This window comes from Hyla sarda, unplaced genomic scaffold (assembly GCF_029499605.1).
Source record: "Hyla sarda isolate aHylSar1 unplaced genomic scaffold, aHylSar1.hap1 scaffold_888, whole genome shotgun sequence".
Taxonomy (NCBI): domain Eukaryota; kingdom Metazoa; phylum Chordata; class Amphibia; order Anura; family Hylidae; genus Hyla; species Hyla sarda.
In genome coordinates, this window is record NW_026610917.1 from 85502 (window position 1) to 111894 (window position 26393).

The window sequence follows — 26393 nt, forward strand, 5'->3', positions numbered from 1 at the left end:
CACACAAGCACACACCTACCTTTGTTGCCTGCAGATGCCTCCTTGGCTGTCCCCAAACGGTATCAAACCAACACCCACGGGAAGCTGTAAGCATAGAGGACATGCCTGCACCCCATTGGACTTACCTGTGTGGGTTAAACCCGGGTTATTTGACAACCTATGGCGGTGATGGTTCTGCTCAGGCAGAGCAGTGCTGATGCTCCTCATAAAGCTGTCGCTGCTGTGAAGGTTCTAGGTGACATCACAAATCCCTATGGTTACATACACAACAAAGCTGGGTTGTTGTTGTTTACACTCTGCAAGGCCTGTGGAAGTGAGTGACATCATAGCACTGTAGTTCTGAGGGTTCTAGATGGATGCAACAATCTCCTGTTGCTTCTATGAAGGCCATAATAGACGACATCACCAAACAGCTCCATAGTCACATACACAGCAAAGGAGAGATGTTGTTTACACCTAGTGATGTCAGTGGTATTGAGTGACATCACAGCACAGTGCTAAGGCTCCTGGGCCTGGACACAGCAGCGGCTGCAATATCTCAACGGAGAATACGTTTATATATATGTGTGTGTGTGCGCGTATATATATATATATATATATATATATATATATATATATATATTTCTCCGCCGAAATCACTTTTAAACCCATTTCCACCTTTTTTTCCCTTCTCTTCCTCTTACTTTTTTTTCACGTTTTTTTACGTTTTTCTCCTTTTCGCCTCTTTTCTGGGCGTATTATTCTTCTTTTTCTTCTTTTTTTTCGTCTAATGCATACCCCATCAGTGCAGCAATGCTTATTCAATACCGCCAGCAGATGGAGACACTGGGGGATAATTTTCTAAGGATTTATACTGATTTTTCCTGTCTGAATTTGTCGCACAGAAAGTTGCAGGCCAAATATGTGTGACATTTCTGCGACTTTAGCTTCTAGAGCATTTTTACAACATTATACATAGGTGCTGAATACATAAAAAGCGACTGTTCAGCGACAGACAAGTCGCATCGGCTGAAAGTAGGCCAGAATGTCAGTCCATGTTGGAGCAGGTTTAGATACAGTCTAAAGCATAGATCTCAAAGTCTGTGCACAGAATTTAGCAAGGGCCTCGCACCTTCTGATGCATCAGGTAGGTGCACAATAGCATAGCCTAACCCTCTGTACTTTGGTCTATATTGATGCGGGACATAGACAGCCAGCTGATGACCAATCCATTAGTGCAATGGATGGCTGGAAGCATTTGTCTTTGCCTTTGCAATACCACAGAAGCAATGCATGGTCAATGTACAGCAATGACACACCTGTGTGAACAGCCAGGAGACCCCCCCCCCCCATGTTATGTTACATAGTTACATAGTTAGTACGGTCGAAAAAAGACATATGTCCATCAAGTTCAACCAGGGAATTAAGGGGTAGGGGTGTGGCGCGATATTGGGGAAGGGATGAGATTTTATATTTCTTCATAAGCATTAATCTTATTTTGTCAATTAGGAACATTCAGCACCCACCCGCTATCAAGGCAGCTGCCTATCATGTCATGCCCTACCTGCACAGGTGTGCTGGCTACTCAAATGATCCAATTAAGGAGGCCATTTAGTCAGCAGCAGCAGAAGTCCTGTGCCTGGACGCTCCAACAGCGGCCAGACACAAGCAGAAGCAGAAGCAGCAGCAGCACCACCTTTTGTTTTTTGGCTGCAGCAGCAGCAGCAGCAAGGCCCACAGGGCTGGCTAGCTGGCTAGCCAGCAAGCAGGTAGCAATGAAAGTAGGAATCTTTCTTTTTAACCCTGTAAGGGGGTGGTGCACTGTACCCGAAGATACTGCCATATCGGGTCAATGCATAGGGCGACGGAAGCAAGCTTCGAAATCGGCTCCCGTTCTCAAAAATCCATTTAATATATGGTCCCCAGATAGGGGACGTATCAGATATTAAACTGATAAGAACAGATACTACACTTGATCTTAGCCAAAAGGCCGAGAAGCGATAACCGTGAAAGGGGCGGGCCCAACAAGGTCCCCTTCATGGGCACTATCACTGCTTGCTGTCAGGGAGGCTGCCAGACAATTTTCCATGCACACTCTGGGCTGGGGGGCAGTCAACCACCAGTACACACAGCAGAACCTAAACCCATACCATTATTGCTAAGCAGCAAGACAGGGGCCCATTGCACTCCCACGGGGCCTTTTTAAATGCAATCCATAACCCGGATTTGCCAGGAACCCTTCTTACTCCTCCTACTTGCATGTGACACTGGGCTTAGGATCTGCATAGGAAACACACACACAAGCACACACCTACCTTTGTTGCCTGCAGATGCCTCCTTGGCTGTCCCCAAACGGTATCAAACCAACACCCACGGGAAGCTGTAAGCATAGAGGACATGCCTGCACCCCATTGGACTTACCTGTGTGGGTTAAACCCGGGTTATTTGACAACCTATGGCGGTGATGGTTCTGCTCAGGCAGAGCAGTGCTGATGCTCCTCATAAAGCTGTCGCTGCTGTGAAGGTTCTAGGTGACATCACAAATCCCTATGGTTACATACACAACAAAGCTGGGTTGTTGTTGTTTACACTCTGCAAGGCCTGTGGAAGTGAGTGACATCATAGCACTGTAGTTCTGAGGGTTCTAGATGGATGCAACAATCTCCTGTTGCTTCTATGAAGGCCATAATAGACGACATCACCAAACAGCTCCATAGTCACATACACAGCAAAGGAGAGATGTTGTTTACACCTAGTGATGTCAGTGGTATTGAGTGACATCACAGCACAGTGCTAAGGCTCCTGGGCCTGGACACAGCAGCGGCTGCAATATCTCAACGGAGAATACGTTTATATATATGTGTGTGTGTGCGCGTATATATATATATATATATATATATATATATATATATATATATATATATTTCTCCGCCGAAATCACTTTTAAACCCATTTCCACCTTTTTTTCCCTTCTCTTCCTCTTACTTTTTTTTCACGTTTTTTTACGTTTTTCTCCTTTTCGCCTCTTTTCTGGGCGTATTATTCTTCTTTTTCTTCTTTTTTTTCGTCTAATGCATACCCCATCAGTGCAGCAATGCTTATTCAATACCGCCAGCAGATGGAGACACTGGGGGATAATTTTCTAAGGATTTATACTGATTTTTCCTGTCTGAATTTGTCGCACAGAAAGTTGCAGGCCAAATATGTGTGACATTTCTGCGACTTTAGCTTCTAGAGCATTTTTACAACATTATACATAGGTGCTGAATACATAAAAAGCGACTGTTCAGCGACAGACAAGTCGCATCGGCTGAAAGTAGGCCAGAATGTCAGTCCATGTTGGAGCAGGTTTAGATACAGTCTAAAGCATAGATCTCAAAGTCTGTGCACAGAATTTAGCAAGGGCCTCGCACCTTCTGATGCATCAGGTAGGTGCACAATAGCATAGCCTAACCCTCTGTACTTTGGTCTATATTGATGCGGGACATAGACAGCCAGCTGATGACCAATCCATTAGTGCAATGGATGGCTGGAAGCATTTGTCTTTGCCTTTGCAATACCACAGAAGCAATGCATGGTCAATGTACAGCAATGACACACCTGTGTGAACAGCCAGGAGACCCCCCCCCCCATGTTATGTTACATAGTTACATAGTTAGTACGGTCGAAAAAAGACATATGTCCATCAAGTTCAACCAGGGAATTAAGGGGTAGGGGTGTGGCGCGATATTGGGGAAGGGATGAGATTTTATATTTCTTCATAAGCATTAATCTTATTTTGTCAATTAGGAACATTCAGCACCCACCCGCTATCAAGGCAGCTGCCTATCATGTCATGCCCTACCTGCACAGGTGTGCTGGCTACTCAAATGATCCAATTAAGGAGGCCATTTAGTCAGCAGCAGCAGAAGTCCTGTGCCTGGACGCTCCAACAGCGGCCAGACACAAGCAGAAGCAGAAGCAGCAGCAGCACCACCTTTTGTTTTTTGGCTGCAGCAGCAGAAGCAACGCCCACAGGGCTGGCTAGCTGGCTAGCCAGCAAGCAGGTAGCAATGAAAGTAGGAATCTTTCTTTTTAACCCTGTAAGGGGGTGGTGCACTGTACCCGAAGATACTGCCATATCGGGTCAATGCATAGGGCGACGGAAGCAAGCTTCGAAATCGGCCCCCGTTCTCAAAAATCCATTTAATATATGGTCCCCAGATAGGGGACGTATCAGATATTAAACTGATAAGAACAGATACTACACTTGATCTTAGCCAAAAGGCCGAGAAGCGATAACCGTGAAAGGGGCGGGCCCAACAAGGTCCCCTTCATGGGCACTATCACTGCTTGCTGTCAGGGAGGCTGCCAGACAATTTTCCATGCACACTCTGGGCTGGGGGGCAGTCAACCACCAGTACACACAGCAGAACCTAAACCCATACCATTATTGCTAAGCAGCAAGACAGGGGCCCATTGCACTCCCACGGGGCCTTTTTAAATGCAATCCATAACCCGGATTTGCCAGGAACCCTTCTTACTCCTCCTACTTGCATGTGACACTGGGCTTAGGATCTGCATAGGAAACACACACACAAGCACACACCTACCTTTGTTGCCTGCAGATGCCTCCTTGGCTGTCCCCAAACGGTATCAAACCAACACCTACGGGAAGCTGTAAGCATAGAGGACATGCCTGCACCCCATTGGACTTACCTGTGTGGGTTAAACCCGGGTTATTTGACAACCTATGGCGGTGATGGTTCTGCTCAGGCAGAGCAGTGCTGATGCTCCTCATAAAGCTGTCGCTGCTGTGAAGGTTCTAGGTGACATCACAAATCCCTATGGTTACATACACAACAAAGCTGGGTTGTTGTTGTTTACACTCTGCAAGGCCTGTGGAAGTGAGTGACATCATAGCACTGTAGTTCTGAGGGTTCTAGATGGATGCAACAATCTCCTGTTGCTTCTATGAAGGCCATAATAGACGACATCACCAAACAGCTCCATAGTCACATACACAGCAAAGGAGAGATGTTGTTTACACCTAGTGATGTCAGTGGTATTGAGTGACATCACAGCACAGTGCTAAGGCTCCTGGGCCTGGACACAGCAGCGGCTGCAATATCTCAACGGAGAATACGTTTATATATATGTGTGTGTGTGCGCGTATATATATATATATATATATATATATATATATATATATATTTCTCCGCCGAAATCACTTTTAAACCCATTTCCACCTTTTTTTCCCTTCTCTTCCTCTTACTTTTTTTTCACGTTTTTTTACGTTTTTCTCCTTTTCGCCTCTTTTCTGGGCGTATTATTCTTCTTTTTCTTCTTTTTTTTCGTCTAATGCATACCCCATCAGTGCAGCAATGCTTATTCAATACCGCCAGCAGATGGAGACACTGGGGGATAATTTTCTAAGGATTTATACTGATTTTTCCTGTCTGAATTTGTCGCACAGAAAGTTGCAGGCCAAATATGTGTGACATTTCTGCGACTTTAGCTTCTAGAGCATTTTTACAACATTATACATAGGTGCTGAATACATAAAAAGCGACTGTTCAGCGACAGACAAGTCGCATCGGCTGAAAGTAGGCCAGAATGTCAGTCCATGTTGGAGCAGGTTTAGATACAGTCTAAAGCATAGATCTCAAAGTCTGTGCACAGAATTTAGCAAGGGCCTCGCACCTTCTGATGCATCAGGTAGGTGCACAATAGCATAGCCTAACCCTCTGTACTTTGGTCTATATTGATGCGGGACATAGACAGCCAGCTGATGACCAATCCATTAGTGCAATGGATGGCTGGAAGCATTTGTCTTTGCCTTTGCAATACCACAGAAGCAATGCATGGTCAATGTACAGCAATGACACACCTGTGTGAACAGCCAGGAGACCCCCCCCCCCCATGTTATGTTACATAGTTACATAGTTAGTACGGTCGAAAAAAGACATATGTCCATCAAGTTCAACCAGGGAATTAAGGGGTAGGGGTGTGGCGCGATATTGGGGAAGGGATGAGATTTTATATTTCTTCATAAGCATTAATCTTATTTTGTCAATTAGGAACATTCAGCACCCACCCGCTATCAAGGCAGCTGCCTATCATGTCATGCCCTACCTGCACAGGTGTGCTGGCTACTCAAATGATCCAATTAAGGAGGCCATTTAGTCAGCAGCAGCAGAAGTCCTGTGCCTGGACGCTCCAACAGCGGCCAGACACAAGCAGAAGCAGAAGCAGCAGCAGCACCACCTTTTGTTTTTTGGCTGCAGCAGCAGCAGCAGCAAGGCCCACAGGGCTGGCTAGCTGGCTAGCCAGCAAGCAGGTAGCAATGAAAGTAGGAATCTTTCTTTTTAACCCTGTAAGGGGGTGGTGCACTGTACCCGAAGATACTGCCATATCGGGTCAATGCATAGGGCGACGGAAGCAAGCTTCGAAATCGGCCCCCGTTCTCAAAAATCCATTTAATATATGGTCCCCAGATAGGGGACGTATCAGATATTAAACTGATAAGAACAGATACTACACTTGATCTTAGCCAAAAGGCCGAGAAGCGATAACCGTGAAAGGGGCGGGCCCAACAAGGTCCCCTTCATGGGCACTATCACTGCTTGCTGTCAGGGAGGCTGCCAGACAATTTTCCATGCACACTCTGGGCTGGGGGGCAGTCAACCACCAGTACACACAGCAGAACCTAAACCCATACCATTATTGCTAAGCAGCAAGACAGGGGCCCATTGCACTCCCACGGGGCCTTTTTAAATGCAATCCATAACCCGGATTTGCCAGGAACCCTTCTTACTCCTCCTACTTGCATGTGACACTGGGCTTAGGATCTGCATAGGAAACACACACACAAGCACACACCTACCTTTGTTGCCTGCAGATGCCTCCTTGGCTGTCCCCAAACGGTATCAAACCAACACCCACGGGAAGCTGTAAGCATAGAGGACATGCCTGCACCCCATTGGACTTACCTGTGTGGGTTAAACCCGGGTTATTTGACAACCTATGGCGGTGATGGTTCTGCTCAGGCAGAGCAGTGCTGATGCTCCTCATAAAGCTGTCGCTGCTGTGAAGGTTCTAGGTGACATCACAAATCCCTATGGTTACATACACAACAAAGCTGGGTTGTTGTTGTTTACACTCTGCAAGGCCTGTGGAAGTGAGTGACATCATAGCACTGTAGTTCTGAGGGTTCTAGATGGATGCAACAATCTCCTGTTGCTTCTATGAAGGCCATAATAGACGACATCACCAAACAGCTCCATAGTCACATACACAGCAAAGGAGAGATGTTGTTTACACCTAGTGATGTCAGTGGTATTGAGTGACATCACAGCACAGTGCTAAGGCTCCTGGGCCTGGACACAGCAGCGGCTGCAATATCTCAACGGAGAATACGTTTATATATATGTGTGTGTGTGCGCGTATATATATATATATATATATATATATATATATATATATATATATTTCTCCGCCGAAATCACTTTTAAACCCATTTCCACCTTTTTTTCCCTTCTCTTCCTCTTACTTTTTTTTCACGTTTTTTTACGTTTTTCTCCTTTTCGCCTCTTTTCTGGGCGTATTATTCTTCTTTTTCTTCTTTTTTTTCGTCTAATGCATACCCCATCAGTGCAGCAATGCTTATTCAATACCGCCAGCAGATGGAGACACTGGGGGATAATTTTCTAAGGATTTATACTGATTTTTCCTGTCTGAATTTGTCGCACAGAAAGTTGCAGGCCAAATATGTGTGACATTTCTGCGACTTTAGCTTCTAGAGCATTTTTACAACATTATACATAGGTGCTGAATACATAAAAAGCGACTGTTCAGCGACAGACAAGTCGCATCGGCTGAAAGTAGGCCAGAATGTCAGTCCATGTTGGAGCAGGTTTAGATACAGTCTAAAGCATAGATCTCAAAGTCTGTGCACAGAATTTAGCAAGGGCCTCGCACCTTCTGATGCATCAGGTAGGTGCACAATAGCATAGCCTAACCCTCTGTACTTTGGTCTATATTGATGCGGGACATAGACAGCCAGCTGATGACCAATCCATTAGTGCAATGGATGGCTGGAAGCATTTGTCTTTGCCTTTGCAATACCACAGAAGCAATGCATGGTCAATGTACAGCAATGACACACCTGTGTGAATAGCCAGGAGACCCCCCCCCCCATGTTATGTTACATAGTTACATAGTTAGTACGGTCGAAAAAAGACATATGTCCATCAAGTTCAACCAGGGAATTAAGGGGTAGGGGTGTGGCGCGATAATGGGGAAGGGATGAGATTTTATATTTCTTCATAAGCATTAATCTTATTTTGTCAATTAGGAACATTCAGCACCCACCCGCTATCAAGGCAGCTGCCTATCATGTCATGCCCTACCTGCACAGGTGTGCTGGCTACTCAAATGATCCAATTAAGGAGGCCATTTAGTCAGCAGCAGCAGAAGTCCTGTGCCTGGACGCTCCAACAGCGGCCAGACACAAGCAGAAGCAGAAGCAGCAGCAGCACCACCTTTTGTTTTTTGGCTGCAGCAGCAGCAAGGCCCACAGGGCTGGCTAGCTGGCTAGCCAGCAAGCAGGTAGCAATGAAAGTAGGAATCTTTCTTTTTAACCCTGTAAGGGGGTGGTGCACTGTACCCGAAGATACTGCCATATCGGGTCAATGCATAGGGCGACGGAAGCAAGCTTCGAAATCGGCCCCCGTTCTCAAAAATCCATTTAATATATGGTCCCCAGATAGGGGACGTATCAGATATTAAACTGATAAGAACAGATACTACACTTGATCTTAGCCAAAAGGCCGAGAAGCGATAACCGTGAAAGGGGCGGGCCCAACAAGGTCCCCTTCATGGGCACTATCACTGCTTGCTGTCAGGGAGGCTGCCAGACAATTTTCCATGCACACTCTGGGCTGGGGGGCAGTCAACCACCAGTACACACAGCAGAACCTAAACCCATACCATTATTGCTAAGCAGCAAGACAGGGGCCCATTGCACTCCCACGGGGCCTTTTTAAATGCAATCCATAACCCGGATTTGCCAGGAACCCTTCTTACTCCTCCTACTTGCATGTGACACTGGGCTTAGGATCTGCATAGGAAACACACACACAAGCACACACCTACCTTTGTTGCCTGCAGATGCCTCCTTGGCTGTCCCCAAACGGTATCAAACCAACACCCACGGGAAGCTGTAAGCATAGAGGACATGCCTGCACCCCATTGGACTTACCTGTGTGGGTTAAACCCGGGTTATTTGACAACCTATGGCGGTGATGGTTCTGCTCAGGCAGAGCAGTGCTGATGCTCCTCATAAAGCTGTCGCTGCTGTGAAGGTTCTAGGTGACATCACAAATCCCTATGGTTACATACACAACAAAGCTGGGTTGTTGTTGTTTACACTCTGCAAGGCCTGTGGAAGTGAGTGACATCATAGCACTGTAGTTCTGAGGGTTCTAGATGGATGCAACAATCTCCTGTTGCTTCTATGAAGGCCATAATAGACGACATCACCAAACAGCTCCATAGTCACATACACAGCAAAGGAGAGATGTTGTTTACACCTAGTGATGTCAGTGGTATTGAGTGACATCACAGCACAGTGCTAAGGCTCCTGGGCCTGGACACAGCAGCGGCTGCAATATCTCAACGGAGAATACGTTTATATATATGTGTGTGTGTGCGCGTATATATATATATATATATATATATATATATATATATATATATATATTTCTCCGCCGAAATCACTTTTAAACCCATTTCCACCTTTTTTTCCCTTCTCTTCCTCTTACTTTTTTTTCACGTTTTTTTACGTTTTTCTCCTTTTCGCCTCTTTTCTGGGCGTATTATTCTTCTTTTTCTTCTTTTTTTTCGTCTAATGCATACCCCATCAGTGCAGCAATGCTTATTCAATACCGCCAGCAGATGGAGACACTGGGGGATAATTTTCTAAGGATTTATACTGATTTTTCCTGTCTGAATTTGTCGCACAGAAAGTTGCAGGCCAAATATGTGTGACATTTCTGCGACTTTAGCTTCTAGAGCATTTTTACAACATTATACATAGGTGCTGAATACATAAAAAGCGACTGTTCAGCGACAGACAAGTCGCATCGGCTGAAAGTAGGCCAGAATGTCAGTCCATGTTGGAGCAGGTTTAGATACAGTCTAAAGCATAGATCTCAAAGTCTGTGCACAGAATTTAGCAAGGGCCTCGCACCTTCTGATGCATCAGGTAGGTGCACAATAGCATAGCCTAACCCTCTGTACTTTGGTCTATATTGATGCGGGACATAGACAGCCAGCTGATGACCAATCCATTAGTGCAATGGATGGCTGGAAGCATTTGTCTTTGCCTTTGCAATACCACAGAAGCAATGCATGGTCAATGTACAGCAATGACACACCTGTGTGAACAGCCAGGAGACCCCCCCCCCCCATGTTATGTTACATAGTTACATAGTTAGTACGGTCGAAAAAAGACATATGTCCATCAAGTTCAACCAGGGAATTAAGGGGTAGGGGTGTGGCGCGATATTGGGGAAGGGATGAGATTTTATATTTCTTCATAAGCATTAATCTTATTTTGTCAATTAGGAACATTCAGCACCCACCCGCTATCAAGGCAGCTGCCTATCATGTCATGCCCTACCTGCACAGGTGTGCTGGCTACTCAAATGATCCAATTAAGGAGGCCATTTAGTCAGCAGCAGCAGAAGTCCTGTGCCTGGACGCTCCAACAGCGGCCAGACACAAGCAGAAGCAGAAGCAGCAGCAGCACCACCTTTTGTTTTTTGGCTGCAGCAGCAGCAGCAGCAAGGCCCACAGGGCTGGCTAGCTGGCTAGCCAGCAAGCAGGTAGCAATGAAAGTAGGAATCTTTCTTTTTAACCCTGTAAGGGGGTGGTGCACTGTACCCGAAGATACTGCCATATCGGGTCAATGCATAGGGCGACGGAAGCAAGCTTCGAAATCGGCCCCCGTTCTCAAAAATCCATTTAATATATGGTCCCCAGATAGGGGACGTATCAGATATTAAACTGATAAGAACAGATACTACACTTGATCTTAGCCAAAAGGCCGAGAAGCGATAACCGTGAAAGGGGCGGGCCCAACAAGGTCCCCTTCATGGGCACTATCACTGCTTGCTGTCAGGGAGGCTGCCAGACAATTTTCCATGCACACTCTGGGCTGGGGGGCAGTCAACCACCAGTACACACAGCAGAACCTAAACCCATACCATTATTGCTAAGCAGCAAGACAGGGGCCCATTGCACTCCCACGGGGCCTTTTTAAATGCAATCCATAACCCGGATTTGCCAGGAACCCTTCTTACTCCTCCTACTTGCATGTGACACTGGGCTTAGGATCTGCATAGGAAACACACACACAAGCACACACCTACCTTTGTTGCCTGCAGATGCCTCCTTGGCTGTCCCCAAACGGTATCAAACCAACACCCACGGGAAGCTGTAAGCATAGAGGACATGCCTGCACCCCATTGGACTTACCTGTGTGGGTTAAACCCGGGTTATTTGACAACCTATGGCGGTGATGGTTCTGCTCAGGCAGAGCAGTGCTGATGCTCCTCATAAAGCTGTCGCTGCTGTGAAGGTTCTAGGTGACATCACAAATCCCTATGGTTACATACACAACAAAGCTGGGTTGTTGTTGTTTACACTCTGCAAGGCCTGTGGAAGTGAGTGACATCATAGCACTGTAGTTCTGAGGGTTCTAGATGGATGCAACAATCTCCTGTTGCTTCTATGAAGGCCATAATAGACGACATCACCAAACAGCTCCATAGTCACATACACAGCAAAGGAGAGATGTTGTTTACACCTAGTGATGTCAGTGGTATTGAGTGACATCACAGCACAGTGCTAAGGCTCCTGGGCCTGGACACAGCAGCGGCTGCAATATCTCAACGGAGAATACGTTTATATATATGTGTGTGTGTGCGCGTATATATATATATATATATATATATATATATATATATATATTTCTCCGCCGAAATCACTTTTAAACCCATTTCCACCTTTTTTTCCCTTCTCTTCCTCTTACTTTTTTTTCACGTTTTTTTACGTTTTTCTCCTTTTCGCCTCTTTTCTGGGCGTATTATTCTTCTTTTTCTTCTTTTTTTTCGTCTAATGCATACCCCATCAGTGCAGCAATGCTTATTCAATACCGCCAGCAGATGGAGACACTGGGGGATAATTTTCTAAGGATTTATACTGATTTTTCCTGTCTGAATTTGTCGCACAGAAAGTTGCAGGCCAAATATGTGTGACATTTCTGCGACTTTAGCTTCTAGAGCATTTTTACAACATTATACATAGGTGCTGAATACATAAAAAGCGACTGTTCAGCGACAGACAAGTCGCATCGGCTGAAAGTAGGCCAGAATGTCAGTCCATGTTGGAGCAGGTTTAGATACAGTCTAAAGCATAGATCTCAAAGTCTGTGCACAGAATTTAGCAAGGGCCTCGCACCTTCTGATGCATCAGGTAGGTGCACAATAGCATAGCCTAACCCTCTGTACTTTGGTCTATATTGATGCGGGACATAGACAGCCAGCTGATGACCAATCCATTAGTGCAATGGATGGCTGGAAGCATTTGTCTTTGCCTTTGCAATACCACAGAAGCAATGCATGGTCAATGTACAGCAATGACACACCTGTGTGAACAGCCAGGAGACCCCCCCCCCCCATGTTATGTTACATAGTTACATAGTTAGTACGGTCGAAAAAAGACATATGTCCATCAAGTTCAACCAGGGAATTAAGGGGTAGGGGTGTGGCGCGATATTGGGGAAGGGATGAGATTTTATATTTCTTCATAAGCATTAATCTTATTTTGTCAATTAGGAACATTCAGCACCCACCCGCTATCAAGGCAGCTGCCTATCATGTCATGCCCTACCTGCACAGGTGTGCTGGCTACTCAAATGATCCAATTAAGGAGGCCATTTAGTCAGCAGCAGCAGAAGTCCTGTGCCTGGACGCTCCAACAGCGGCCAGACACAAGCAGAAGCAGAAGCAGCAGCAGCACCACCTTTTGTTTTTTGGCTGCAGCAGCAGCAGCAGCAAGGCCCACAGGGCTGGCTAGCTGGCTAGCCAGCAAGCAGGTAGCAATGAAAGTAGGAATCTTTCTTTTTAACCCTGTAAGGGGGTGGTGCACTGTACCCGAAGATACTGCCATATCGGGTCAATGCATAGGGCGACGGAAGCAAGCTTCGAAATCGGCCCCCGTTCTCAAAAATCCATTTAATATATGGTCCCCAGATAGGGGACGTATCAGATATTAAACTGATAAGAACAGATACTACACTTGATCTTAGCCAAAAGGCCGAGAAGCGATAACCGTGAAAGGGGCGGGCCCAACAAGGTCCCCTTCATGGGCACTATCACTGCTTGCTGTCAGGGAGGCTGCCAGACAATTTTCCATGCACACTCTGGGCTGGGGGGCAGTCAACCACCAGTACACACAGCAGAACCTAAACCCATACCATTATTGCTAAGCAGCAAGACAGGGGCCCATTGCACTCCCACGGGGCCTTTTTAAATGCAATCCATAACCCGGATTTGCCAGGAACCCTTCTTACTCCTCCTACTTGCATGTGACACTGGGCTTAGGATCTGCATAGGAAACACACACACAAGCACACACCTACCTTTGTTGCCTGCAGATGCCTCCTTGGCTGTCCCCAAACGGTATCAAACCAACACCCACGGGAAGCTGTAAGCATAGAGGACATGCCTGCACCCCATTGGACTTACCTGTGTGGGTTAAACCCGGGTTATTTGACAACCTATGGCGGTGATGGTTCTGCTCAGGCAGAGCAGTGCTGATGCTCCTCATAAAGCTGTCGCTGCTGTGAAGGTTCTAGGTGACATCACAAATCCCTATGGTTACATACACAACAAAGCTGGGTTGTTGTTGTTTACACTCTGCAAGGCCTGTGGAAGTGAGTGACATCATAGCACTGTAGTTCTGAGGGTTCTAGATGGATGCAACAATCTCCTGTTGCTTCTATGAAGGCCATAATAGACGACATCACCAAACAGCTCCATAGTCACATACACAGCAAAGGAGAGATGTTGTTTACACCTAGTGATGTCAGTGGTATTGAGTGACATCACAGCACAGTGCTAAGGCTCCTGGGCCTGGACACAGCAGCGGCTGCAATATCTCAACGGAGAATACGTTTATATATATGTGTGTGTGTGCGCGTATATATATATATATATATATATATATATATATATATATATATATATTTCTCCGCCGAAATCACTTTTAAACCCATTTCCACCTTTTTTTCCCTTCTCTTCCTCTTACTTTTTTTTCACGTTTTTTTACGTTTTTCTCCTTTTCGCCTCTTTTCTGGGCGTATTATTCTTCTTTTTCTTCTTTTTTTTCGTCTAATGCATACCCCATCAGTGCAGCAATGCTTATTCAATACCGCCAGCAGATGGAGACACTGGGGGATAATTTTCTAAGGATTTATACTGATTTTTCCTGTCTGAATTTGTCGCACAGAAAGTTGCAGGCCAAATATGTGTGACATTTCTGCGACTTTAGCTTCTAGAGCATTTTTACAACATTATACATAGGTGCTGAATACATAAAAAGCGACTGTTCAGCGACAGACAAGTCGCATCGGCTGAAAGTAGGCCAGAATGTCAGTCCATGTTGGAGCAGGTTTAGATACAGTCTAAAGCATAGATCTCAAAGTCTGTGCACAGAATTTAGCAAGGGCCTCGCACCTTCTGATGCATCAGGTAGGTGCACAATAGCATAGCCTAACCCTCTGTACTTTGGTCTATATTGATGCGGGACATAGACAGCCAGCTGATGACCAATCCATTAGTGCAATGGATGGCTGGAAGCATTTGTCTTTGCCTTTGCAATACCACAGAAGCAATGCATGGTCAATGTACAGCAATGACACACCTGTGTGAACAGCCAGGAGACCCCCCCCCCCCCATGTTATGTTACATAGTTACATAGTTAGTACGGTCGAAAAAAGACATATGTCCATCAAGTTCAACCAGGGAATTAAGGGGTAGGGGTGTGGCGCGATATTGGGGAAGGGATGAGATTTTATATTTCTTCATAAGCATTAATCTTATTTTGTCAATTAGGAACATTCAGCACCCACCCGCTATCAAGGCAGCTGCCTATCATGTCATGCCCTACCTGCACAGGTGTGCTGGCTACTCAAATGATCCAATTAAGGAGGCCATTTAGTCAGCAGCAGCAGAAGTCCTGTGCCTGGACGCTCCAACAGCGGCCAGACACAAGCAGAAGCAGAAGCAGCAGCAGCACCACCTTTTGTTTTTTGGCTGCAGCAGCAGCAGCAGCAAGGCCCACAGGGCTGGCTAGCTGGCTAGCCAGCAAGCAGGTAGCAATGAAAGTAGGAATCTTTCTTTTTAACCCTGTAAGGGGGTGGTGCACTGTACCCGAAGATACTGCCATATCGGGTCAATGCATAGGGCGACGGAAGCAAGCTTCGAAATCGGCCCCCGTTCTCAAAAATCCATTTAATATATGGTCCCCAGATAGGGGACGTATCAGATATTAAACTGATAAGAACAGATTTTTTTTTTTTTTTTTTTTTTTTTTTTTTTTTTATCTAAAGCCGAGGAACGTGCTTTCGATTCACCCAAAGTGCAAGAAAAAGTGCAAACGTGTTACACTAAAAAAACGTGCACAAAGGATGCGGTCTATCGCAAGCCCTTCTCCGATAGGAGAGAGGCCCCCCAACAAACCTTACCCTTCGCCTCCGGACCAAAAGGTACCTGCGAGGTTCCAGGTTCGATGTCCCTTTTCGCCGAAGCTACTAGGGGACCACAAATGCTCCCGGCATCCCCCTTGGCGTTAGCCAAGGTATCTGCCCGCAGAGCCGATTACGGTAGGTACCCTGCCAAAGCAGGAGTACCCGGGGTGTTTGCAGGGAGGTGCGGAACCTAATGGCCACACACACCTCCCCTAGACCGCCAGGAGGGACACCCAGAAGGGCTACCGCATCCTGACCAATCCTGTGAACACACAACACGCAAAAAGTGACACAGTGAGACAAAAAAGAAATAAATAAGTGAATGTGTGCAGATATACTGCCCGGACATCCGGCCGGATCTATAAAAATTTCTCTGATCCTAGCCAGAAGGCCGGGAATCAAGAGGTGAGTGCCACAAGGTGAAGAGATTATGGTGCCCGTGCTTCAACTCAGTGAGCCTATCCTCCCAGTGAGTTTCGGCACCTCGGGGTCACCACTCCCCGAGGCACAAAAGTACCTCGGCTCTAGACCCTCTCAGCCTCATGGCGAGACCCGGAGGGAACAGGTCACATCGGGGCAGCCGTCGAGCTGATTCCTCAGAACCAGCCCCGGAAAGCCCTGGTACACCTGCATCCTCCATGCAGCACCCATCCCCACCAGCCCCATACCGGCGTTACTGTCCACCGGCATGAAAGACTGATAAGAACAGATACTACACTTGATCTTAGCCAAAAGGCCGAGAAGCGATAACCGTGAAAGGGGCGGGCCCAACAAGGTCCCCTTCATGGGCACTATCACTGCTTGCTGTCAGGGAGGCTGCCAGACAATTTTCCATGCACACTCTGGGCTGGGGGGCAGTCAACCACCAGTACACACAGCAGAACCTAAACCCATACCATTATTGCTAAGCAGCAAGACAGGGGCCCATTGCACTCCCACGGGGCCTTTTTAAATGCAATCCATAACCCGGATTTGCCAGGAACCCTTCTTACTCCTCCTACTTGCATGTGACACTGGGCTTAGGATCTGCATAGGAAACACACACACAAGCACACACCTACCTTTGTTGCCTGCAGATGCCTCCTTGGCTGTCCCCAAACGGTATCAAACCAACACCCACGGGAAGCTGTAAGCATAGAGGACATGCCTGCACCCCATTGGACTTACCTGTGTGGGTTAAACCCGGGTTATTTGACAACCTATGGCGGTGATGGTTCTGCTCAGGCAGAGCAGTGCTGATGCTCCTCATAAAGCTGTCGCTGCTGTGAAGGTTCTAGGTGACATCACAAATCCCTATGGTTACATACACAACAAAGCTGGGTTGTTGTTGTTTACACTCTGCAAGGCCTGTGGAAGTGAGTGACATCATAGCACTGTAGTTCTGAGGGTTCTAGATGGATGCAACAATCTCCTGTTGCTTCTATGAAGGCCATAATAGACGACATCACCAAACAGCTCCATAGTCACATACACAGCAAAGGAGAGATGTTGTTTACACCTAGTGATGTCAGTGGTATTGAGTGACATCACAGCACAGTGCTAAGGCTCCTGGGCCTGGACACAGCAGCGGCTGCAATATCTCAACGGAGAATACGTTTATATATATATGTGTGTGTGTGCGCGTATCTATATATATATATATATATATATATATATATATATATATATATATATATATTTCTCCGCCGAAATCACTTTTAAACCCATTTCCACCTTTTTTTCCCTTCTCTTCCTCTTACTTTTTTTTCACGTTTTTTTACGTTTTTCTCCTTTTCGCCTCTTTTCTGGGCGTATTATTCTTCTTTTTCTTCTTTTTTTTCGTCTAATGCATACCCCATCAGTGCAGCAATGCTTATTCAATACCGCCAGCAGATGGAGACACTGGGGGATAATTTTCTAAGGATTTATACTGATTTTTCCTGTCTGAATTTGTCGCACAGAAAGTTGCAGGCCAAATATGTGTGACATTTCTGCGACTTTAGCTTCTAGAGCATTTTTACAACATTATACATAGGTGCTGAATACATAAAAAGCGACTGTTCAGCGACAGACAAGTCGCATCGGCTGAAAGTAGGCCAGAATGTCAGTCCATGTTGGAGCAGGTTTAGATACAGTCTAAAGCATAGATCTCAAAGTCTGTGCACAGAATTTAGCAAGGGCCTCGCACCTTCTGATGCATCAGGTAGGTGCACAATAGCATAGCCTAACCCTCTGTACTTTGGTCTATATTGATGCGGGACATAGACAGCCAGCTGATGACCAATCCATTAGTGCAATGGATGGCTGGAAGCATTTGTCTTTGCCTTTGCAATACCACAGAAGCAATGCATGGTCAATGTACAGCAATGACACACCTGTGTGAACAGCCAGGAGACCCCCCCCCCCCATGTTATGTTACATAGTTACATAGTTAGTACGGTCGAAAAAAGACATATGTCCATCAAGTTCAACCAGGGAATTAAGGGGTAGGGGTGTGGCGCGATATTGGGGAAGGGATGAGATTTTATATTTCTTCATAAGCATTAATCTTATTTTGTCAATTAGGAACATTCAGCACCCACCCGCTATCAAGGCAGCTGCCTATCATGTCATGCCCTACCTGCACAGGTTGTGCTGGCTACTCAAATGATCCAATTAAGGAGGCCATTTAGTCAGCAGCAGCAGAAGTCCTGTGCCTGGACGCTCCAACAGCGGCCAGACACAAGCAGAAGCAGAAGCAGCAGAAGCAGCAGCAGCACCACCTTTTGTTTTTTGGCTGCAGCAGCAGCAGCAGCAAGGCCCACAGGGCTGGCTAGCTGGCTAGCCAGCAAGCAGGTAGCAATGAAAGTAGGAATCTTTCTTTTTAACCCTGTAAGGGGGTGGTGCACTGTACCCGAAGATACTGCCATATCGGGTCAATGCATAGGGCGACGGAAGCAAGCTTCGAAATCGGCCCCCGTTCTCAAAAATCCATTTAATATATGGTCCCCAGATAGGGGACGTATCAGATATTAAACTGATAAGAACAGATACTACACTTGATCTTAGCCAAAAGGCCGAGAAGCGATAACCGTGAAAGGGGCGGGCCCAACAAGGTCCCCTTCATGGGCACTATCACTGCTTGCTGTCAGGGAGGCTGCCAGACAATTTTCCATGCACACTCTGGGCTGGGGGGCAGTCAACCACCAGTACACACAGCAGAACCTAAACCCATACCATTACTGCTAAGCAGCAAGACAGGGGCCCATTGCACTCCCACGGGGCCTTTTTAAATGCAATCCATAACCCGGATTTGCCAGGAACCCTTCTTACTCCTCCTACTTGCATGTGACACTGGGCTTAGGATCTGCATAGGAAACACACACACAAGCACACACCTACCTTTGTTGCCTGCAGATGCCTCCTTGGCTGTCCCCAAACGGTATCAAACCAACACCCACGGGAAGCTGTAAGCATAGAGGACATGCCTGCACCCCATTGGACTTACCTGTGTGGGTTAAACCCGGGTTATTTGACAACCTATGGCGGTGATGGTTCTGCTCAGGCAGAGCAGTGCTGATGCTCCTCATAAAGCTGTCGCTGCTGTGAAGGTTCTAGGTGACATCACAAATCCCTATGGTTACATACACAACAAAGCTGGGTTGTTGTTGTTTACACTCTGCAAGGCCTGTGGAAGTGAGTGACATCATAGCACTGTAGTTCTGAGGGTTCTAGATGGATGCAACAATCTCCTGTTGCTTCTATGAAGGCCATAATAGACGACATCACCAAACAGCTCCATAGTCACATACACAGCAAAGGAGAGATGTTGTTTACACCTAGTGATGTCAGTGGTATTGAGTGACATCACAGCACAGTGCTAAGGCTCCTGGGCCTGGACACAGCAGCGGCTGCAATATCTCAACGGAGAATACGTTTATATATATGTGTGTGTGTGCGCGTATATATATATATATATATATATATATATATATATATATATATATTCTCCGCCGAAATCACTTTTAAACCCATTTCCACCTTTTTTTCCCTTCTCTTCCTCTTACTTTTTTTTCACGTTTTTTTACGTTTTTCTCCTTTTCGCCTCTTTTCTGGGCGTATTATTCTTCTTTTTCTTCTTTTTTTTCGTCTAATGCATACCCCATCAGTGCAGCAATGCTTATTCAATACCGCCAGCAGATGGAGACACTGGGGGATAATTTTCTAAGGATTTATACTGATTTTTCCTGTCTGAATTTGTCGCACAGAAAGTTGCAGGCCAAATATGTGTGACATTTCTGCGACTTTAGCTTCTAGAGCATTTTTACAACATTATACATAGGTGCTGAATACATAAAAAGCGACTGTTCAGCGACAGACAAGTCGCATCGGCTGAAAGTAGGCCAGAATGTCAGTCCATGTTGGAGCAGGTTTAGATACAGTCTAAAGCATAGATCTCAAAGTCTGTGCACAGAATTTAGCAAGGGCCTCGCACCTTCTGATGCATCAGGTAGGTGCACAATAGCATAGCCTAACCCTCTGTACTTTGGTCTATATTGATGCGGGACATAAACAGCCAGCTGATGACCAATCCATTAGTGCAATGGATGGCTGGAAGCATTTGTCTTTGCCTTTGCAATACCACAGAAGCAATGCATGGTCAATGTACAGCAATGACACACCTGTGTGAACAGCCAGGAGACCCCCCCCCCCCCCCCCATGTTATGTTACATAGTTACATAGTTAGTACGGTCGAAAAAAGACATATGTCCATCAAGTTCAACCAGGGAATTAAGGGGTAGGGGTGTGGCGCGATATTGGGGAAGGGATGAGATTTTATATTTCTTCATAAGCATTAATCTTATTTTGTCAATTAGGAACATTCAGCACCCACCCGCTATCAAGGCAGCTGCCTATCATGTCATGCCCTACCTGCACAGGTGTGCTGGCTACTCAAATGATCCAATTAAGGAGGCCATTTAGTCAGCAGCAGCAGAAGTCCTGTGCCTGGACGCTCCAACAGCGGCCAGACACAAGCAGAAGCAGAAGCAGCAGCAGCACCACCTTTTGTTTTTTGGCTGCAGCAGCAGCAGCAGCAAGGCCCACAGGGCTGGCTAGCTGGCTAGCCAGCAAGCAGGTAGCAATGAAAGTAGGAATCTTTCTTTTTAACCCTGTAAGGGGGTGGTGCACTGTACCCGAAGATACTGCCATATCGGGTCAATGCATAGGGCGACGGAAGCAAGCTTCGAAATCGGCCCCCGTTCTCAAAAATCCATTTAATATATGGTCCCCAGATAGGGGACGTATCAGATATTAAACTGATAAGAACAGATACTACACTTGATCTTAGCCAAAAGGCCGAGAAGCGATAACCGTGAAAGGGGCGGGCCCAACAAGGTCCCCTTCATGGGCACTATCACTGCTTGCTGTCAGGGAGGCTGCCAGACAATTTTCCATGCACACTCTGGGCTGGGGGGCAGTCAACCACCAGTACACACAGCAGAACCTAAACCCATACCATTATTGCTAAGCAGCAAGACAGGGGCCCATTGCACTCCCACGGGGCCTTTTTAAATGCAATCCATAACCCGGATTTGCCAGGAACCCTTCTTACTCCTCCTACTTGCATGTGACACTGGGCTTAGGATCTGCATAGGAAACACACACACAAGCACACACCTACCTTTGTTGCCTGCAGATGCCTCCTTGGCTGTCCCCAAACGGTATCAAACCAACACCCACGGGAAGCTGTAAGCATAGAGGACATGCCTGCACCCCATTGGACTTACCTGTGTGGGTTAAACCCGGGTTATTTGACAACCTATGGCGGTGATGGTTCTGCTCAGGCAGAGCAGTGCTGATGCTCCTCATAAAGCTGTCGCTGCTGTGAAGGTTCTAGGTGACATCACAAATCCCTATGGTTACATACACAACAAAGCTGGGTTGTTGTTGTTTACACTCTGCAAGGCCTGTGGAAGTGAGTGACATCATAGCACTGTAGTTCTGAGGGTTCTAGATGGATGCAACAATCTCCTGTTGCTTCTATGAAGGCCATAATAGACGACATCACCAAACAGCTCCATAGTCACATACACAGCAAAGGAGAGATGTTGTTTACACCTAGTGATGTCAGTGGTATTGAGTGACATCACAGCACAGTGCTAAGGCTCCTGGGCCTGGACACAGCAGCGGCTGCAATATCTCAACGGAGAATACGTTTATATATATGTGTGTGTGTGCGCGTATATATATATATATATATATATATATATATATATATATATATATATATATATTCTCCGCCGAAATCACTTTTAAACCCATTTCCACCTTTTTTTCCCTTCTCTTCCTCTTACTTTTTTTTCACGTTTTTTTACGTTTTTCTCCTTTTCGCCTCTTTTCTGGGCGTATTATTCTTCTTTTTCTTCTTTTTTTTCGTCTAATGCATACCCCATCAGTGCAGCAATGCTTATTCAATACCGCCAGCAGATGGAGACACTGGGGGATAATTTTCTAAGGATTTATACTGATTTTTCCTGTCTGAATTTGTCGCACAGAAAGTTGCAGGCCAAATATGTGTGACATTTCTGCGACTTTAGCTTCTAGAGCATTTTTACAACATTATACATAGGTGCTGAATACATAAAAAGCGACTGTTCAGCGACAGACAAGTCGCATCGGCTGAAAGTAGGCCAGAATGTCAGTCCATGTTGGAGCAGGTTTAGATACAGTCTAAAGCATAGATCTCAAAGTCTGTGCACAGAATTTAGCAAGGGCCTCGCACCTTCTGATGCATCAGGTAGGTGCACAATAGCATAGCCTAACCCTCTGTACTTTGGTCTATATTGATGCGGGACATAGACAGCCAGCTGATGACCAATCCATTAGTGCAATGGATGGCTGGAAGCATTTGTCTTTGCCTTTGCAATACCACAGAAGCAATGCATGGTCAATGTACAGCAATGACACACCTGTGTGAACAGCCAGGAGACCCCCCCCCCCCATGTTATGTTACATAGTTACATAGTTAGTACGGTCGAAAAAAGACATATGTCCATCAAGTTCAACCAGGGAATTAAGGGGTAGGGGTGTGGCGCGATATTGGGGAAGGGATGAGATTTTATATTTCTTCATAAGCATTAATCTTATTTTGTCAATTAGGAACATTCAGCACCCACCCGCTATCAAGGCAGCTGCCTATCATGTCATGCCCTACCTGCACAGGTGTGCTGGCTACTCAAATGATCCAATTAAGGAGGCCATTTAGTCAGCAGCAGCAGAAGTCCTGTGCCTGGACGCTCCAACAGCGGCCAGACACAAGCAGAAGCAGAAGCAGCAGCAGCACCACCTTTTGTTTTTTGGCTGCAGCAGCAGCAGCAGCAAGGCCCACAGGGCTGGCTAGCTGGCTAGCCAGCAAGCAGGTAGCAATGAAAGTAGGAATCTTTCTTTTTAACCCTGTAAGGGGGTGGTGCACTGTACCCGAAGATACTGCCATATCGGGTCAATGCATAGGGCGACGGAAGCAAGCTTCGAAATCGGCCCCCGTTCTCAAAAATCCATTTAATATATGGTCCCCAGATAGGGGACGTATCAGATATTAAACTGATAAGAACAGATACTACACTTGATCTTAGCCAAAAGGCCGAGAAGCGATAACCGTGAAAGGGGCGGGCCCAACAAGGTCCCCTTCATGGGCACTATCACTGCTTGCTGTCAGGGAGGCTGCCAGACAATTTTCCATGCACACTCTGGGCTGGGGGGCAGTCAACCACCAGTACACACAGCAGAACCTAAACCCATACCATTATTGCTAAGCAGCAAGACAGGGGCCCATTGCACTCCCACGGGGCCTTTTTAAATGCAATCCATAACCCGGATTTGCCAGGAACCCTTCTTACTCCTCCTACTTGCATGTGACACTGGGCTTAGGATCTGCATAGGAAACACACACACAAGCACACACCTACCTTTGTTGCCTGCAGATGCCTCCTTGGCTGTCCCCAAACGGTATCAAACCAACACCCACGGGAAGCTGTAAGCATAGAGGACATGCCTGCACCCCATTGGACTTACCTGTGTGGGTTAAACCCGGGTTATTTGACAACCTATGGCGGTGATGGTTCTGCTCAGGCAGAGCAGTGCTGATGCTCCTCATAAAGCTGTCGCTGCTGTGAAGGTTCTAGGTGACATCACAAATCCCTATGGTTACATACACAACAAAGCTGGGTTGTTGTTGTTTACACTCTGCAAGGCCTGTGGAAGTGAGTGACATCATAGCACTGTAGTTCTGAGGGTTCTAGATGGATGCAACAATCTCCTGTTGCTTCTATGAAGGCCATAATAGACGACATCACCAAACAGCTCCATAGTCACATACACAGCAAAGGAGAGATGTTGTTTACACCTAGTGATGTCAGTGGTATTGAGTGACATCACAGCACAGTGCTAAGGCTCCTGGGCCTGGACACAGCAGCGGCTGCAATATCTCAACGGAGAATACGTTTATATATATGTGTGTGTGTGCGCGTATATATATATATATATATATATATATATATATATATATTTCTCCGCCGAAATCACTTTTAAACCCATTTCCACCTTTTTTTCCCTTCTCTTCCTCTTACTTTTTTTTCACGTTTTTTTACGTTTTTCTCCTTTTCGCCTCTTTTCTGGGCGTATTATTCTTCTTTTTCTTCTTTTTTTTCGTCTAATGCATACCCCATCAGTGCAGCAATGCTTATTCAATACCGCCAGCAGATGGAGACACTGGGGGATAATTTTCTAAGGATTTATACTGATTTTTCCTGTCTGAATTTGTCGCACAGAAAGTTGCAGGCCAAATATGTGTGACATTTCTGCGACTTTAGCTTCTAGAGCATTTTTACAACATTATACATAGGTGCTGAATACATAAAAAGCGACTGTTCAGCGACAGACAAGTCGCATCGGCTGAAAGTAGGCCAGAATGTCAGTCCATGTTGGAGCAGGTTTAGATACAGTCTAAAGCATAGATCTCAAAGTCTGTGCACAGAATTTAGCAAGGGCCTCGCACCTTCTGATGCATCAGGTAGGTGCACAATAGCATAGCCTAACCCTCTGTACTTTGGTCTATATTGATGCGGGACATAGACAGCCAGCTGATGACCAATCCATTAGTGCAATGGATGGCTGGAAGCATTTGTCTTTGCTTTTGCAATACCACAGAAGCAATGCATGGTCAATGTACAGCAATGACACACCTGTGTGAACAGCCAGGAGACCCCCCCCCCCCCATGTTATGTTACATAGTTACATAGTTAGTACGGTCGAAAAAAGACATATGTCCATCAAGTTCAACCAGGGAATTAAGGGGTAGGGGTGTGGCGCGATATTGGGGAAGGGATGAGATTTTATATTTCTTCATAAGCATTAATCTTATTTTGTCAATTAGGAACATTCAGCACCCACCCGCTATCAAGGCAGCTGCCTATCATGTCATGCCCTACCTGCACAGGTGTGCTGGCTACTCAAATGATCCAATTAAGGAGGCCATTTAGTCAGCAGCAGCAGAAGTCCTGTGCCTGGACGCTCCAACAGCGGCCAGACACAAGCAGAAGCAGAAGCAGCAGCAGCAGCACCACCTTTTGTTTTTTGGCTGCAGCAGCAGCAGCAGCAAGGCCCACAGGGCTGGCTAGCTGGCTAGCCAGCAAGCAGGTAGCAATGAAAGTAGGAATCTTTCTTTTTAACCCTGTAAGGGGGTGGTGCACTGTACCCGAAGATACTGCCATATCGGGTCAATGCATAGGGCGACGGAAGCAAGCTTCGAAATCGGCCCCCGTTCTCAAAAATCCATTTAATATATGGTCCCCAGATAGGGGACGTATCAGATATTAAACTGATAAGAACAGATACTACACTTGATCTTAGCCAAAAGGCCGAGAAGCGATAACCGTGAAAGGGGCGGGCCCAACAAGGTCCCCTTCATGGGCACTATCACTGCTTGCTGTCAGGGAGGCTGCCAGACAATTTTCCATGCACACTCTGGGCTGGGGGGCAGTCAACCACCAGTACACACAGCAGAACCTAAACCCATACCATTATTGCTAAGCAGCAAGACAGGGGCCCATTGCACTCCCACGGGGCCTTTTTAAATGCAATCCATAACCCGGATTTGCCAGGAACCCTTCTTACTCCTCCTACTTGCATGTGACACTGGGCTTAGGATCTGCATAGGAAACACACACACAAGCACACACCTACCTTTGTTGCCTGCAGATGCCTCCTTGGCTGTCCCCAAACGGTATCAAACCAACACCCACGGGAAGCTGTAAGCATAGAGGACATACCTGCACCCCATTGGACTTACCTGTGTGGGTTAAACCCGGGTTATTTGACAACCTATGGCGGTGATGGTTCTGCTCAGGCAGAGCAGTGCTGATGCTCCTCATAAAGCTGTCGCTGCTGTGAAGGTTCTAGGTGACATCACAAATCCCTATGGTTACATACACAACAAAGCTGGGTTGTTGTTGTTTACACTCTGCAAGGCCTGTGGAAGTGAGTGACATCATAGCACTGTAGTTCTGAGGGTTCTAGATGGATGCAACAATCTCCTGTTGCTTCTATGAAGGCCATAATAGACGACATCACCAAACAGCTCCATAGTCACATACACAGCAAA

General features: G+C 46.3%; 12 non-coding genes across 12 annotated transcripts; all 12 read right to left on the bottom strand.

Annotated features, from left to right (window-relative positions):
• Positions 1-1790: 1790 nt before the first annotated feature.
• Positions 1791-1981, bottom strand: LOC130348832 (U2 spliceosomal RNA). The gene has a single exon (XR_008886312.1). It is a non-coding gene; the product is annotated as a U2 spliceosomal RNA (small nuclear RNA).
• A 2086-nt stretch (positions 1982-4067) lies between these two features.
• LOC130348873 (U2 spliceosomal RNA) lies at positions 4068-4258 on the bottom strand. The gene has a single exon (XR_008886348.1). It is a non-coding gene; the product is annotated as a U2 spliceosomal RNA (small nuclear RNA).
• A 2082-nt stretch (positions 4259-6340) lies between these two features.
• On the bottom strand, positions 6341-6531 carry LOC130348874 (U2 spliceosomal RNA). The gene has a single exon (XR_008886349.1). It is a non-coding gene; the product is annotated as a U2 spliceosomal RNA (small nuclear RNA).
• Positions 6532-8610: 2079 nt separating this feature from the next.
• LOC130348875 (U2 spliceosomal RNA) lies at positions 8611-8801 on the bottom strand. Its single transcript, XR_008886350.1, has one exon. It is a non-coding gene; the product is annotated as a U2 spliceosomal RNA (small nuclear RNA).
• Positions 8802-10889: 2088 nt separating this feature from the next.
• On the bottom strand, positions 10890-11080 carry LOC130348877 (U2 spliceosomal RNA). Its single transcript, XR_008886352.1, has one exon. It is a non-coding gene; the product is annotated as a U2 spliceosomal RNA (small nuclear RNA).
• Positions 11081-13162: 2082 nt separating this feature from the next.
• Positions 13163-13353, bottom strand: LOC130348878 (U2 spliceosomal RNA). Its single transcript, XR_008886353.1, has one exon. It is a non-coding gene; the product is annotated as a U2 spliceosomal RNA (small nuclear RNA).
• Positions 13354-15442: 2089 nt separating this feature from the next.
• On the bottom strand, positions 15443-15642 carry LOC130348839 (U2 spliceosomal RNA). The gene has a single exon (XR_008886318.1). It is a non-coding gene; the product is annotated as a U2 spliceosomal RNA (small nuclear RNA).
• Positions 15643-16335: 693 nt separating this feature from the next.
• On the bottom strand, positions 16336-16523 carry LOC130348841 (U2 spliceosomal RNA). Its single transcript, XR_008886319.1, has one exon. It is a non-coding gene; the product is annotated as a U2 spliceosomal RNA (small nuclear RNA).
• Positions 16524-18631: 2108 nt separating this feature from the next.
• On the bottom strand, positions 18632-18822 carry LOC130348880 (U2 spliceosomal RNA). Its single transcript, XR_008886354.1, has one exon. It is a non-coding gene; the product is annotated as a U2 spliceosomal RNA (small nuclear RNA).
• Positions 18823-20912: 2090 nt separating this feature from the next.
• LOC130348881 (U2 spliceosomal RNA) lies at positions 20913-21103 on the bottom strand. Its single transcript, XR_008886355.1, has one exon. It is a non-coding gene; the product is annotated as a U2 spliceosomal RNA (small nuclear RNA).
• Positions 21104-23196: 2093 nt separating this feature from the next.
• On the bottom strand, positions 23197-23387 carry LOC130348882 (U2 spliceosomal RNA). The gene has a single exon (XR_008886356.1). It is a non-coding gene; the product is annotated as a U2 spliceosomal RNA (small nuclear RNA).
• A 2084-nt stretch (positions 23388-25471) lies between these two features.
• On the bottom strand, positions 25472-25662 carry LOC130348883 (U2 spliceosomal RNA). The gene has a single exon (XR_008886357.1). It is a non-coding gene; the product is annotated as a U2 spliceosomal RNA (small nuclear RNA).
• Positions 25663-26393: the final 731 nt, after the last annotated feature.